We start from the raw sequence: 14,637 nt of genomic DNA, 5'->3' as shown, positions 1-14,637 counted from the left end.
GCTGTATAGAGCCATTTTATGTGTTTTGTGTGTATGTGTTTTTTGTTTTTTTTTTCATTTGAAAACACGTCTACTTCAGTTGTTTAGGATGCAATGCTGCAATAAGCTCCATGAAATGTTTATCTACTCACCCACTTTCCACTTAGTTAGTGCAGCTCTGGCTGTAGTTCATTCCAACTATTTCATGAAAGCAATGTTTTTGTTTAGTCCTCATATCAAGAATTAAACACTAACCACCACTGCTGGCATCAATTTTGCACACTGATTCCAATTTCACCGTCATTATTTTGTGGATGATACATCCACAATTCAGACACTAACGTCTTGCTGGAACTGATGGTTGCATCCTTTTAGTTTAAAAAGTGGTGATTATCCTCTTTTGAAGCGGACACATAACCGACAATTTAGTTAAATTTCCGATTAAAGAAATACTGCAAGAGAAAATAAGGCATGCCTGATGACATGTTGATAGCGGCGGCTAATGTTAGTGTGTGTACTCTGATTTTGAAATAAGGGGATATTAAAATTATTCTATGAAAGAAAAACTGATGATTATTTATGGAAGTATTCTGGGCTTTTTGTAATCACAGAAAAACTCTCCAAGTTCCTGGAGGACAGTCTTGGACACAAACCCTGATTATTTTGACTTAACATTTGCTAAAATATCATTACATATGCTTTATAATCTTGAATGAAAACATGATTGTGCAGGGCCTGTTCAAAATCAAATAGCTTTTATTAGAGGCAGATTATTCTGAATTACTGCTCTAATTAGAAGAAATCCTTTGTGGAGATGCAGTATTTCACCAAGGCGTACAATATCAAGTGATTATCTGTTTAGCCATATTGCCCAGCTCTACCATTTGGCTGTATTGAGTTGGAAATGAGCCATGGACTTAATATGCACGTACGCGCTGTAGGCCTGGACGGGTTTCTTGTGCTTGTTTTCAATTCAAAGTCGATTTCTTCTCGGTACTGGTTTCTATTAATTTGTCCACCCACTCTGTCTGTTCCTTTGGAAACCAAGACACAGCCACCAATCTGCAGCGCTTCCAGTGGGAAATGGGAACTGGTTGGACCTGTTCGTCTTGCTGCATTGTACATAATCACTTTCTTGTTCTCTTCCTGTCCTGGCCCGTGACAGTCTCAGCGTTATTACTGAAGATTTACTGACCCGATTTCTGCTGGTAACCACTTAATTTTCATTTTGAAAGATGGACACTGCAGGTTTACTGTTGGGCCTGAAACGTCTCGTCCCTCTAGAGCAGATACACTCGTGTCTGCTGGTTAAAATGAAGCTGAACATGTGCTTTTTTTTTTCAGCGGGACTATTTGCAGACACAACTTGACTTTTTAACAAGTCAGAATGGACAAAAAAATAACATAAACACACAACATAACCTCTACAACAACTAGATGAGTCTCGACAAATTTGAGTCCAATCTTGGACTGCAGCGCTGGCCAGACTCCATGTTTTAAATGCACAAAATCTGTGAGATTTGGACCAAAGACAGACTGTTTACAGGGCCAAACGTAGCAATTTCCGGCTGAGAAACTTCAACATCTCTAAATCACTGTTAAAGTTGGAATCTAAAATGAAGCTCAAACAACAATACGGCTGAATTTCTGCATGCCAAATTGCACGCTTTACCAGTATTTCCATGAGTTTGGTCTGCTCGGCCCATTGTGATGCAAACAAGAGGGCCATACGAGTGCAGGGCGAATGAATTGGAACAATGCTGAAAGTGCGAGCTATAAGAATCTGGACAGCTGTCAGGGTGCAAGGGTGTACATTTAGCGGTAAGGCAGTGATTTTACTTTACCACGATGTAGCTGTGTGTTTACGTTCAGGTGGTCGTTCTATGTTGGCAGCCCGTTTCACAGTTTGTCAGTCGGGGTCGAAGTTCCGTTTAAAGGTAAAGTATGTCTTGAGGCTGTGATGTTTTCTTCTCCAGGAAATGTTCAGAATTATTGTTTGTGCTGCCTTGGACCAAGGATATAACAATAATAAGACTTATCCTCCAAAAAGAAAAAGACACTATGAATGCTATGCATCACCTGTACAGTTAACTGTCTTGACCTGGGCTGCATTTAGCCATGAATATGTTGGCCATATTCATGATTAATCAAATAACCTTGAAGTCTTTTTGAACAGGCAGAGAAAAAAAGCCACAAAAAGAAGTTAACAGAATCCTCTAATTGCTTGATTTGTCAAACCAACAGCCCAAACCCCGAAGACATTCAGGCTACAGGATGTCAAACAAAGAAAAGCAAAGAATCCACCTAGAAGTCGGAGGACGACTGCTCCAAGTTTTAACCTGAAGAATCTGACTCAAGCAGTCCGTCGACTGTCAAAATGGCTGCTGATTCATTTTCTTTTGACTGACTACTCGATTAATAAACTAACCACTTCCGCTCTGGTGGCTGCAGATATTAAATGTCCACTCGAACTCCAGAAAAATAACTTTGAAGCAATGGAATAGCTTCACATCATAGTCCCAGACTCCTTCTGCTAACAAAACTACCTAACTTGAAACATTTGTCTCTACAAAAAAATAAATAAATAAAAAAGCAGCACCAGAGAGCGCTGTGTGTACTCCCATACAATCCAACAAATACACAGCCGCCATACTGCTCCTCAATGCTTCAAAAACAGAGAAAGGGGCTTCTGTAGATGCAACGCTTTCCTCTGCTGCCAAGTTTCCCTTGTGCTGTGGCTTAGCCCAACACTAGCGTAAAGGATGCATGCTTCTTTTATTTTATTTTCAGCCCCCTGCCTCCGTGTTTTTTTTTTTGTTTTTTTTTCTCTTCCTTCTCCTCCAGTACATCATTCTTTTGGGTGTTTGTGCGGTGTCCCTTAGTTACAGGATAAGAGACCCAGCAGCTCAGAGAGTTAAAAGCCTGCCCTGTCCCACTCATACGAACATGACCATCAATAATTCACCCTCATCGGGAAGCATTATCTAACAGCCTTATGAAAATTTAAAGGTTGTGGGTGACAACACAGAACCATGAAGAAAGTGCCCCGTAAGAGGACACTCCAGGTGACAACAATGTATCTTAAAGCAGAAGGCGGGCTAAGACTTGTCTGTGACGCCGTGCCAGCCAGGCCCTGTGCAGCTGATTTAACCGTTATGCGTAAAAAAAAAAAAAAAAAAAAAAAAAAAAAGACAGACGCCTGGCCGAATTAAGGCAAAGTCAAGCAGAAGAGCTCCCCTCGCCTCCACCAGCACAGGGGTGGAAGCATTTGCTCGGCTGTATTAACGCCCAGGCTCATTCTCATTGACAGTGAAATCCCTCTAAGCCTAGATCAATTACATCCAGCTCTGCTGTAATTAAAATGTCCTAACAAAGGTCTTAGGCGCACTGCACAGAAACCTACCCATTGAAAATAAGCTCAGTCCAAATTATTGCACCGTCTCCTAGAAAATAGTTAAAGATTAGATTCAGGCTTTTCCTTTGCTGGATAAGGCAAAAAAAAAAAAGTGTCCATGCATGGCTGTTGTGCTCCAAATAAGTCTTTTACATCTCTTAATAAGGTCAAGTAATGATTTAAGATAGGGTGTAACCTGCATGAGCTCACATGAAGCACAATTATGCCGCCATATTTTTAATCAATGCAAAGCACATTAAATAAAAAATACTCATTAATCGACGGTACACAAAAAAAAAAGGAGCCCCGTGCTTGTTTTCGCCGCCCTTAACTATCAAGAAAACTAATTATTTGTTCTTTTAAGTTCGTGTGATGCCTGACTATGCTCTGCCGAGGGATGACATAATGCTTATGAGTCTCCTAATTAAAACTCAGCAGTGGAGTGATTAGCAATCACAACTCCACTCTTCAAATATCAAGATCTGATTTGCTTGGCTGATCAACAACAAGGTTCCTGCTCTCGCTGCATCTCACAGAGCCTGCAGTCTCCCCCCACCTCTCTCTCTCTCTCTCTCTCTCTCTCTCTCTCTCTCTCTCTCTCTCTCTCTCTCTCTCTCTCTCTCTCTCTCTCTCTCTCTCTCTCTTCTCTCTCTCTCTCTCTTCTCTCTCTCTCTCTCTCTCTCTCTCTCTCTTCTCTCTCTCTCTCTCTCTCTCTCTCTCTCTCTCTCTCTGTGTGTTTTAAGGAGGCTTCTGAAATGGAGGAAATCAGCACAACTCCACATGAAAGGGCACAGCTGAATTTCAACTTCTATATCGCTTTTTTTTCTCTTTTTTTTTTCCTCGCTAAAGACGCCATTCACGTCGCAATAAAATTAATTTTAATTTTCTTTCACGTCGGCCGCCAGCAAATCAGAAAAACGGATTACACACCGTTGCTGACGAGCGTCTTAAATGTTGTTGGTGGTTTTTACATGATAATTCATCATTCTGCGAAACCTTTGCGAAAAAAGAAAAAGAAAAAAAAAAAGAGCCATCAATAATATTACTTATGGCAGCCACCGAAATTAAACTTGAAAGCTGTTCCCCTGGTTGTGCAGAGGAGGGACCGCTCCACAGACACAGAGAGAGCAAGATGGCTGACTGCACTGACACATTGTGAAAGCGCGCCTTGCCATCCTAGGTAATAGATTCTCTTTGCCGAGCGACTCCCACCGCTTCTCATCTTCCGTGACAACGCCTGCCAATCAAAGCCGCGGGAACATTCGAGGGGGCTCTGACAATATCTCCTCACCTTGAAAACACATTGGCCTCATCGCGAGACGCCCAAGTCACACCAAGTAGGCATCAAATAGCCATTAGACATGGCAGACAAAGAGGCGGCGGACTAAAGGTGATGATCCGACGTGAAAACAGCTCTCTGGAAATTCGCTTTTAAAAGCATACTTTCTGTACATAAAGCCGCGACAACAAACGCCAGCAGCGAGGTGGGAGGTGTAAGAATGCATGTGGCGGGATTTTTATGATAATCTGAGAGCTGCAAAATGTACGAAAATATTGAATTTAGCCTTTCAACGCGGTGAATATGTTTATGTGAAAGCTTTTAATAGAAGACTTCGAGCCCGGCAGAAGACTTATTTGGGGAAGTAAAACATTAGTTTGGGTGTTTACCTGTTCCATTCCCCTTTTCTTCCCTGCGCAGAACGAGATATAACAATGTTACGCCACATCAGCCGAGTGATTTACATTTTTATGCGATTCATGAATACCATGACGGAGGACAGGGGAGAGATTTCTCTGCAGTGAGGCATGTCCTGAACCTCAATTTCTGGGATAATTACATGATGGGCTACTATTTAGGAATTTGGGGAAGAGAAAAGCACTTCCACAGTTGGAAGACAGATGACCCGTCAGATACACCTAATACCAAGAAACAGCCCTCAGCCTTTAATCTGCACACTTCCTGTGACCTGTGCTATGACAGAACCAAATAAAGAACACTATCTTTGTATCCCCCTGAGACAGAGCAGTGTCCTCGTATGCTAATGCCGGGCCGGTGCAGGAGAAGAAGCTCCGAGGGCGGCCCAGACAACTCACAGGTCACTGCTAATCTTCTGATATATGGAGCCTAAAGACCCGGGACACATCCATCACACGCCGCCAACGGCTCCCCAACCGAGCGAGATGAGCACACACTAAAGAGTTAACACACACACACACACACACGAAGGGACCACTGATGATCCATCACTCAAGAAGCAGCCTCCTTTTGAGCGCAGCGACACCGAGGGGGTAGCTTTCTTAGCAGAGGCTCTGCGTTGAGCGCGCACAGAGGCCTGCGTGACTGCTAGACCTAAGCTCCAAGCCTCTGTTGATCATTAAACATCCATTTTGAACCAGTGGGGGAAAGTTAACTGTCATTTCAAACACAGGGGGAGGCAGCATGGGAGTGCTGTTTTCCTCCTCCCCTCGGATGTGATGAGGAGCGACACCATATATCCATCCATCGGGTTAACTACCCTAACGCATAATCATTCGTTCCAGTCGTCTGTCTCTTTATTTTATTTTCGAGGCGAGCCACCAAATAGCTACTCTGGGCTTTTTCATCGCGGTTAAATGAGAAACTCACCCCGAGGCTTTTTCTTTTTTTTTTTTGGTTCAATAAATAAAAATGCCCCCTTTATTTTTATTTTTCTTTTTTAAACCTGCACCCTGTATTCCTCGTCCAACGTGGCCAAATGTGAACAACGAGTGTGAAGCTTCCATGTTCTTTCGAGAAATAAAAAACGAAATGATTAGGAGGCAGTTGGAGGAGCGCCTCTTCACAGCATCACAGCAGTAAATGTCAGGTTCGGTGTCAGCCCCTCAGAATCAGAGACTACTTTCTAGACCATTTTGCAGCAACACTCACCCAGGAAGAAATCCATCCGAGGAGGGGGCACTGATGCCAATTTCTCCACCGATAGCGGCCTCGACGGAGCAGAAACTCGCACACCTCTCCTCCTCTTCAGCAGGCTTTTTAATAATTTGAACAACCAGGCTCGGCTCAACACACCACAGCATGGTTCCCCGCTCCACTCCACACACTTCTTTTTTTTTTTTGCCTTAACTCAACAAAACTTACTATGCTCGCTATTGTTTTCGCTCCTGCCCTATCCTCCTACACGAAGCGCAACACAGAGGGCCCTGTTCTTTGGGGCGTTTGTCAGAAACCCTTGCAGGGAAACATAGGAAACCACTAGCAGGAAGGAGGTGCAGACTGGCGAAAAGTCAACAAAGAATTTCAGCCAAACATCTAAAATTGATTATGTGTAACTGATGCAGAAGTATTTCACCTCCTCAAAAACCGTCTCACCCACCGATCGTGCGTCTCCCTCGTTTTCGACCTCTCCCTCTGTCCATTTGTTTGTCCAACTTCTCACAGCGAGCGTGTCAGAGGAATTGAACAAGACAGCTGTCAAACCCGTCCGCCGTGAGTGAAGATGGCAGGTGAAGTCCTCTTTTTTTATTTTTTTTCATTTTATTCCCCTCCTTCCTGCTCTCTGGGTTCCAAACTCCCACTTCTTCTCCAAGTTTTTCTTTTTTATGTTATTTTGTCCGAACAAAGGCAGCAGGGGAGGGGAGGGGGAGGAGGGGGAGGGGGGGACGAGCCTTCCCTTCTCCGGCAGGTTGGGGCGCAGTTGGCTCGTGTTATTACCCGGGAGCAGGACGACCATGAAGGGGCCACCGACCCCTACTGCGCTCCTCGATGGCATTTACATTCCCTGTCTCTGCGTAATAACATCTCACACGCTTGCACTTTCTTTTCACCATTAACCTTACGCTGCTACACTCCTTCCAAAGTGAGGCCACGGACAAAGGCGAGAAAGCCCCTGTTTTTTTTTTGTTCCATGCGTTCTCTCTTTGTGTGCGTGGTCGAAAACGAGTGTTTATTTCTCCTCGACCAAATTGCCTAAAATTGCAGAGAACATTAGGCCATGTAGCACAGGACAAAGAAGTGAGAGGGGAAAAAAAGAGGGAAGGAATCCGTCAAAATAAACAGTGTCTTTCTGCGTTCTCTCACTGACAAACAACAGCTGCACAGAATGGGAAATAAATATTATCTCTGCGACAGAAAAACAATCAGACACCACTAGGTGCTCGGAGTGACTCACGGAGCCTGAAATGCTCTGCGTCTTTACATCGACACTCACTGAATGTCGAATTAAACCCCGTCTTTATTGTGCTAAGGAAGCCACTCGAAAGCAAATTCACTTTGGAGCTTCTGCCGCGGCCGAAACACAGGTCGGAATATGCAAACAGAAGTTGTTTATGCTTTATTTTTCTTCCTTCCCTCGGCCTGGACGCAGCGGTTTCTCATTGCAATTGAAAATAAATCGCAGACCTTTGTTGATGTTTCATGCTCGCGTGGAGACGTTCTGGGGGGGGAGAGAGAGAGAGAGATACTGTAGCAGACTGAAAAATCTTTTTAACATGACCACGTCTCTGAGTTGCCGTCCAGAAAATGTTCCACTAAATACATGGCTTGTTGCTGCGAGATTATGACCGGGCAAATTCTCCCAATCCACACCAAATCTGTTTCCAACACTTGCCTCTCACACACAACCAACTGCAGTGTCCAGCAATTCCCTGTCAGTAGCCTCCACCGCCGCCAGCAGCAGCAGCAGCAGCAACACTATCAGAACAAAACTGCTTAGAGGAAGGGGGCTGGTAGCTCAAGTTCTCCCCATTGAAATGCAGACACTTTGATATGGAAATTGGCAGTTACAAAAACCCGCTAGAATTCACACTAGCACGCATTGAAACCATTTGCGCAATGTGAGATGAGATGGCACTTCCCCTTCCCAAGACAACGCAGACAAATGGACCAAACCGGCACGTCTGGGGCGGGTGAGAGATGGAGTGAAGGTAGAGGAGGGTGGAGAGGAAGGAGGAGGAGGAGGAGGAGGAGGAGGAGGAGGAGGAAGAGGCAACAGAACATTTGTCCCCCCCACACACACAGACACACGCACAGACACACACAAACCCTGCTCCCTCCCTACAATCCACCGTCCCAGTGTTTGTTGGCAAGAAATAGCCCCAGCCCGAGCATTTTCAAAGTAAAACATCCCAAAGCGGCCCACAGGCGGGGGGGCACGGAATGACCTTTTCATCTCCTTTCCACTGATGGGCCATGTCAGTATCATCCCATTCTTTATTTGTCTATTCCATCCAAAATGGCTGGCGTGACAGGGTGGGGGAAAAAAAAAAAAAAAAACTTCTCCGCCACGGTCACAATATGCTTGAATTTTACGTGGTGGCAAGTCAATTCCTCACACCGCGCATATGACGGCCTCTGGAATGTTGCAGTTTTTCTTTCTCTTTGCTCAAAAAAGTCTTTGGGTTTTGAAAGAAAAAAAAGATTTGAAACAAGTCATCATCCATACTTCCACTTTGCACGAAAAAAGGCTGTTATATAAGTGAACGGCGGCTTCGGGCAGCTCTCGGTTCCCCCTCAACTTGTCAGTATGGCTTATATAATGTTGCACCACTATCCTGATTTGGCATTGACGGTATGGATTTACGTGTAAAGGTTATTTAACCTTGATATTTCAGTCCACCGCTGGCCGTGGCCCTCCTGGGGGTTTTCTCACTCAAGTCTATGCAGGGCCCCCTATCTCTAAAAGCTTCACGTGAGAGTGAGATATGGTTCCCTGAGCCTGTAAAAAACTGTGTCTGTGTGTGTCTATGTGTGTGTGTGTGTGTGTGTGTGTGTGTGTGTGTGTGTGTGTGTGTCCCATCATCACACATGGCTGGCTCGGGTCTGTAAATTATACATGCTCTGTGAAATGATCTTATTTTATAGCCGCAAAATGGAGAGAAGTAAATGGAGACAGTAACTGACATCCAACTACTCAGCTACCCGGTGTCCTGGACCGGGGTGGAGATGTTTGTGTGAGCTCTTCTTTTTTGTTTTGTTTTCTTCACCATGTTATCACGCCCGATTTGTCACCACTGAATATCTTATAAATCCTTTCTTTTGAAGGGTCAGGGGTTATTTATAGGTGTTTTTCTTTCACATCCAAGACTTTCTTCTGTCTGGGTGTTCAACCAAAAAAAAATATTATATATATATATATATATATATATATATATATATATATATATATATATATATATATATATATATATATATATATATAACCTATAATATATTTAACCTCTTTCACATCTGAAAGCAGCTCCAATGTGAAATTTCTTTCTTCTTCTTTTCTTTTTTTTTTTTTTGTAAATACACATTTTGTCATGCAATACATCTTTTGATTTAATTTGTATGCGCTCACAATCCACATGGGGGGGATCCTATTAGACAAGCAACTTTACATTAATCAGAAGTCTGGAGGCAGCAGACGCCGGGGCTGCAGAATAACATGATAGCCCACCATGCCACGGGGCCGTGCGTATTGATCTCATCACAACACTTTTAAACTGCCGGAGGAGCCCGTGGGCCCGTTTTTCTGACATTTTGCCTTCATCACATCCTGGGAGTGTAAATAAATGGTATCGATTCAGAGAGGCATAACCCAGCATCTCCCCTCTTGAAAGACTCAAAACATCCTCCTTTTATAGGGAAAAAAAAAGGCTACTTACAGTGGGTACGCCGTGCCAAAATATGGATCCCGGCATGGAGTGTGAATTTCAGATGAACACCAGGAGCCCCCTTTCCTCTCTTCTCCTTCTCCGTTTTTCAGAAGAGGCCCCCAGAAACTAAGCGGCGGGTCGCACAAAGACGGCGGGTGCTCGGCTGCATGCTCCACTTTCTTCTTCTTCACAGCGGACACACGGCGCTGGTGTTTCCAGTGGCAGGTTTCTGTTCAAGCCGATACGGCCCGGACCGGACGGATAGCTCCATGGCGAGTGGGGTGGGTTGGTGGGGGTGGTGGGAATGGTTCTGTTCTGTTCAAAAGTAATGATCGTTACTTGCCCCCTCTTCTTCCTCCGCCACCTCCGCCTCCTCGTCCTCCACTAGTGCGTGCACCCTGGCTCCTTCCGACTGGAGCGCTACGGCTTGACTGCATTAAAAAAAAAAAAAAAAAAAAAAAAAATACAAAACCGGAAAAAAAAAAAAAAAAAAAAAAAAAGAGCACTTCAAGGAGACGAGATGCGCCCGTCGGTCTCGCCACGAAATGAAACTCCGAGCACGTCTTCCACACTGTCAAGTCTTGTCTGAGACGTCTCCGGCTTGGTGGGGGACCCTGGTTCACAGATACAGCCCGGAGAGGGGTGGTGCGACTTCTCGAGTCTGGCTTTCGGTGCGCTCCCGGTTGTTCCCCCTGCGCCTCATCCACACGCCGCGCAGACAGTCGGAGCTACAACCGGACTGGAGGCGAACAAGGCGAAGGAGAGACGGCGCACCGGTCCCCTGCTCTGCAGCAGCTGGCCGTGGAGGGGCGGCGCGCAAAACCTGGAGCGGATCGCCTGCCAGGGAGCGGACTGGACTCCTGATGCTAATTGTGACAGCCCGCATTGAGGCTAACGTTAAACCCCCTTATATCTGGTGTGTGTGTGTGTGTGTGTGTGTGTGTGTGTGTGTGTGTGTGTGTGTGTGTGTGTGTGTGTGTGTGTGTGTGTGTGTGTGTGTGTGTGTGCTCAGATTTAAAGCACAAACAAACATCTGCTGTGTGTTTCTCCAAGTTTTCTAGACTTAGACAAACCTAGAAGCCCTTTTTTTGTTGTTTTTTTCTTGCTTGTTTTGTTGTTGTTGTTTATATCAGGATCCCCTGCTGTTTAATCAGGAGTGCAAAAAAGTCCAAGGCCAGTCATTACTAAGAAAGCATGCTACTGAAAGCAGCTCATATAAATAGCATACTAATTCTCTTTTCCTGCTGGATTTTTTGGTATTGTGGGCAGCAGTTTTTTCACCTGGATAATTAGAAGTTTGTAACAACAGCGGCAAATAATGAGGCCGACTTCGACTTGTTTTAATTGGGCGAGTGCACAGACTTCAGGAATAAAGTAGGTTAGTAAACGCAGAAGGTGGTAAAGAAGAAAAAAATCCACCTTCTATGAGAAGCGTCTGACTATGTTTAACAAGGGGGTACATATAACGGAGTCATGCTACCTGAGACATCTGGCTGTTTCATGTACAATATTATATGTAGCCTACAGTGTTGCTACATAACTGCATCAAACCCAAACACGCTTGAAGGAAAATGGCAACAGAAATTTGACCCTCAGCCTTAACCGTGCACAAAAGGAACACAATCATATTCGCACAATCATGTTCTCGAGGGCACACAGTGCTCATTTAGAGAGCCGAGCAGACGCTTCTATATGTTGCAGCGCTCTCAATATCATACGTTATGCATATATTCACAGCGAGAAATCCCATTGTTCATTGCCTCCCTTTGAATTTTTTACTTGTCGACACGGAAAAGCATCTGAAACAGGATTTAGGCCCCGAGATGGTAAAAACAGCTCGACTGAAATCTCAAGGATTTGTTTGCATACATTTGATTGTCATTGTCAGTCCCTTACATAGATATATGTTAGAGCCTCTCAAAACCACAACAGCTTCATAGATACATTTGTTTATTATCGATTTGTAGCTTTTGCATCAAGTGAAAAATGCTATTTGACTACACGCGGGGAAAAGGTAAATGTTTTAAGCCTTTATAATGTCTAGTTGTGTGATTCTTCAACTATTTGTTTTATACAAGAAAACATAAAGTGCCATTCTGGCGTTTTTCCTAATGCTCGGGGAAGCCATAGTTTTCCATTCATTTCTCTAGCATATGAAAATTGGTTAAACTGTTGTTTGCTTGAGCTGTAATCCATCATAGTTCAAAAGAAAAGTTTGTTAATTTTTTGTTTGATTTTATACACTTTTGATGCAGTGCAGTCTTCAGTTAAAGTAAATGACCACTCAGTAATAATGTAAATGTTTTTACTAGTCTCAATTTCAACTGTGATGCATTTTTAGTTTGTCAACTGATTTTGTACTGTATGGAAATGAATAGAAATCAGTGGCTGCCAGGATGGATTTTTTTTTCGATTTTGAGGCATTTTCCGTTTTTCAACTGATTTCTACACTGTATAGACATTAACAGAAGTCAATGGTTGCCAGGACAACATTTCAAAAATACAGCAGCATTGTTTACACATTTCTTGGTATTATTGTAAAATGTACAGGATTTGCAGAAAAAGGACTATGTTATGCTATGTGCTGCATTAAAATATGATCATGAGGCAGTGAAGACTGTCACATCTCATGTCAATGGCCGCCAAGAAATACAGCAACACCGTTTACAAATCGTTCAGCTTTGAAGTTAGGTGTACACCATTTGAAAGTGTACTATATTATAGCAAATTATACTGGTTTTGTGCAGCAGTGCAGACTTTTAAATCCATCTGCCATTAAAGTGAATTATCACTCAACAGGTATGTCATTTCTTTTCAGTCGTAATTTCGATGATGATGTATTTTTAGGTTGTTAACTGGTTTCGATAAGCAATGAAAATGAGTGGGAGTCAACTGTTGCTAGGGTCGAATTTCTAAAATACATTACCATGGTTTACAAATACGTTAACTTTGAACAAAACTGTACACCATTTGTAGAGACCTAGTGCAGGTTAATGGGATTTTCAGAGAAACGTGAAATTGTATGTATTGGTGTCTAAATCTTTGGAAAAACACATACAGTGAGCTCCAAATCAAGTTGTTTTTATGCCTTTATGTAAGAGTAATAATGATCTACTCAATAAACAAACAGCAGCATATATATTTAATTAAGCTATAAGGTGAGTGGGTGATATCTATTCATTAAGCAAAGGAAACAAAGCATCTCTCTAAACTGCATAATGTAGATCATTTCAAGAAGATTATCATACTGGGAGATAAAATAATAAAATGTCCTGAAGGCACAGTACAAATCATTATAGCAAAGTTGTTGATCAAGGCTCTCAGTCATCTGGGTCATGGTGAATCTATGTGCTGTATCGTAGGCAACTGGACTTGTGTGGATTTTTATGTATTCTTGGTAATTTTGTTGCTTGTTGCCGGATATCACCATTAAATTATTTAGGTGGAAAGTATTGTCTCTGTTTCCTCAGATGGCCTGCCTTTAAATGAAGCAATAACCCATGATGCAAAGAGGAAATTTCTTGCATTAGACTTGCCTTCATGTTTAAAGCACACAGCGTCTCTGCCTTGGTTACAAGGGGGGGAAAATTATCCTGATTTTTATGGTGGTGAACGGCGACCAGGATTGTAACTGACTTGGCACCTCCAAAAAAACATGAAACTATAACTGAGTTAACTGGGAATGATTCGGCTTTGTCAATGAAATTACACTTCAAAGCTGAAAGCCCATTAGGATTTCACTGTAAGCTGCAAAACATTAGCATTAAATTGCCATTTGCAAACAAATGTGATATAATCTTAATGACAAACTGGACAACCGCATGTTTGTGCACGGCAGATTCCCAATTATTTAGTCATGATTTGTTGACTGCTTTGGAAGTGGCAGCTGCAGGCTACATATTTTTCCATCTTGCAAATGCAGGAACAAATCAAATGAAGAAATAAATGTATTTCATAATGTTCTGACTTTTTCAGTCACCACACTGGGGCTATCATTAGAAACCAGTACAGCCATTATCAGCCAAAAGCAACACAGCACATTACCGGTTCATGAGATATGTAATTTTTACCTGTGCCGGTACAACCAGCTGTGTCCTCTTTGTGAGTCAAGGTGTCTCTGCACATCCACCTATCTCCTCGGGGGACATGCGATTTTTAACATGCTGTCTGAGCTCTGTCATTCCGTCTCTAAATACCATGTCAAGTTTCTGTTGTCATTTCTCAGCAATCGATGTACTGAGAGGAAAATGATCTGCCCAGCTGGAAGCTGGTTTATGGTAACATTTTCCTCAGGTTTCGCAAAGTTCAGCCCCATGCAGCTTTCTTTTGAACATGATATTATACTGTTAGTGAGAGCTTTCATTCTTTCTCCAACACCGATTCTATTTTTAGATCCTTTACTTCTCAGCATTGTAATAAAAGAGCTACCTCAGTCGTGCGAAATCAGGAGGAGGACATATTTGCCTGAGAAAAGTCTGTCAGAGAACAAACACTCGATTGCCAAGATTGGAACTACTAATGTCCTAAATATCATTTCTCCTCTCTTCGCTGCGTGAGCCGAAGTACACAGCCAGGTCAGTGGTCTCTGTTACACGTGGCTTCAATAAAAAACAGTCCCCAAGCCGCATAGGGGAAATGTGAATTTG

The 14,637-nt window shown here is 43.1% G+C and overlaps 1 protein-coding gene across 12 annotated transcripts in view; it reads right to left on the bottom strand.

Moving 5' to 3' along the window:
• LOC119011037 (adhesion G protein-coupled receptor L2-like) overlaps window positions 1-12,728 on the bottom strand; it is a 93,504-nt gene extending 80,776 nt beyond the window's left edge. For 5 of the 12 annotated variants that reach the window (XM_037083779.1, XM_037083781.1, XM_037083787.1 and 2 more), the window contains exon 1: window positions 10,001-10,462. The gene's annotated coding sequence lies outside the window, so the exon portion shown is untranslated. Of the gene's footprint in view, window positions 1-6,281; window positions 6,298-10,000 lie in introns of those variants that run through there. The other 7 variants (XM_037083775.1, XM_037083780.1, XM_037083778.1 and 4 more) reach the window with 3 other exon arrangements.
• Window positions 12,729-14,637: the final 1,909 nt, after the last annotated feature.

Source organism: Acanthopagrus latus, chromosome 21 (assembly GCF_904848185.1).
Source record: "Acanthopagrus latus isolate v.2019 chromosome 21, fAcaLat1.1, whole genome shotgun sequence".
In the NCBI taxonomy this organism is placed as follows: domain Eukaryota; kingdom Metazoa; phylum Chordata; class Actinopteri; order Spariformes; family Sparidae; genus Acanthopagrus; species Acanthopagrus latus.
Note: the sequence above shows the minus strand (reverse complement) of the source record. Positions and strands in the feature narration are given on the sequence as shown.